The sequence below is a fragment of the Nannospalax galili genome, unplaced genomic scaffold (genome assembly GCF_000622305.1).
Source record: "Nannospalax galili isolate Female #2095 unplaced genomic scaffold, S.galili_v1.0 scaffold1382, whole genome shotgun sequence".
Taxonomy (NCBI): domain Eukaryota; kingdom Metazoa; phylum Chordata; class Mammalia; order Rodentia; family Spalacidae; genus Nannospalax; species Nannospalax galili.
The window spans coordinates 1,339,379-1,341,490 of NW_008348397.1; positions in this window are offsets into that span (position 1 = coordinate 1,339,379).

Sequence of the window (2,112 nt, forward strand, 5' to 3'; positions counted from 1 at the left end):
CTGCCTCTGCCTCCCAAGTGCTGGGATTAAAGGCATGTGCCACCACGCCTGGCAGAACAATTTTTTTTAAGACTAGGACTTGCTATATAGTCCAGGCTGGCCTCAAACTCCCAGCTCGGCTTTCCAAGTGCTGAGATTAGAGGCATGAGCCCTTATGCCCAGCTGAATAGGGGTGGCTATCCTGAGGGTCTGCTAATGTCACACACAGTATATGGCAGTAATTCTTGAACATTCCTGACAGTGATCCAAGAAATAAATCTATTTTACATCATCACCAGGACACACATACAAAACTGCGCTTGATTCTTTTTACATGTAATGCTCTTGGGTCTTCTTTGTTGTTATTTTGTTTTTGAGACAGGGTCTCTCTGTAGCATCAGTTGGCCTGGAACTCACTATGTAGAGCAGGCTGACCTCAATCTCAGAGATTTGCCTGCCTCTGCCTCCCAAGGGCTGGGATTAAACATGTGCACCACCAAGTCCTGTTTTTGGTCTCTATTCTGTTTCCCTCCCTCCTTCCCTCCCTCTCTCCTCTCTCTTTAGCAGGGCCTCATGCATGTTAAGCAAGTGCAATATCAGTGAGTCATAGGTCCAGTCTTCTTGTTCTACTGCTTCAAAAGAAACCCCAACACAGTCTGGGTGAGGTGGCAGTGTGCACCTGTAATTCCAGCACTCAGCATTCAGCAGGCAGAGGCAGGAGTCACCACAGGTTTGAAGCCAGCCTAATCTATGTACTGAGTTCTCAGCTAGCCAGGGCTATACAGCAAGACTCTTTCTCAAGCAGAACAGAATCCTTGACGCTGGGTTGCTGGTCTGCATTAGTAAGGAGGGTAAGCATCAGGTCCTTCTTTCACATGTGCCTAATTTAGAATTAATAACTTTGTATTATTCCTCTTAGAGTACCTCAAATTGATTCCCACAAAACTTGAACCTGTCCTAGTATTGCTAAATTTGGGGTGGTTTATTGAGCAATTATTATGTGCCAAGTACTAAGTTGCTGAGTGCTTTCTCCTTTAGCACAGTGTACCAGATGCTATCCTGCAGACGGAGGCCCAGGAATGCTTAGTCACTTGCTCAAGGTCTCACAGCTAGGGTGTGATACAGTCAAGATTTGAACTCAAGTCATCTCAATCCCAGAGCCCCATTCTCAAGCCCCCTACTGTTGAAGTGCCTACCTAGATCTGTGCTTATCAGTGAAAGTAAGTTAAGAAAAACCAGGGCCTTCTATTTTCTCATCCCCAGTAGGTGTCTATGATCACCTTTTGACAGGTGTGTTCTTGGCTGGAACATTCCAACAAGTATTGCCAGATTTAGCAAATAAAAAGTAAGGATGCAAGTTAAATTTGAATTTCAGATAAATAGGTAATTTATTAGTATAAACAAGTCCCCTGCAACATGTTCTTGGTATTTCCAAAGAAAGGATGCTTCCCCTCCCACCCCACCCCCAGGTCCTGGTCACCAGGATTTAGGAATGGGGGGGTGGGTGTGGGCTTCAGGTGTAATCTTAGCAGGCTAATAAGGGGAAAGGGACAGAGGAAAAACGGAATGAACTCAGTACTGAATGTCCCCATAAAGAAATAGGGAGGTTGTTCCAGAATGATAGAAGTCCCTCCAATTTGACTGTCTCCTCCCAGTTTGGTAGGTCCTCCAAAGATCAGACCCGAGGTACCCAAAAAAGATTCGTATTGACTCCCAGAGCGTCTTGGAAATCATCAGTTATACATAAAAGGTAGCCTTCCCTGGCTATTTTACTTGAGGATGTGGTGGCAGACCCATTATTTGATATTAAATGAGTGTGGTGGAGTCAGACGCAAACTTCCCAGGGATGTTCAAGATAAAACCCGAGACTGCAGGGAGAGCTGGGGGATGATGGTCTGGAGAGGTTGCCCAGACTCCAGAGGAGGGCGCGAACCGCCCCCCTCCGCAACCCCACTCTGCTTTTCGGAAATGGGCAAAAACTGCCTACTCGCAACCCCAGCGTCCGGGCGCGGGGAGGGAGCACCCAGGCCTGCGCGAGGAGGGAGAAAGTGAAGCTGGGAGCTGCCACTCCCAGACTTGCTGGAATGCAGTTGGAGGGGTGGGGGGGGGAGGTGGCGAGTCCGGAGCCCGCGG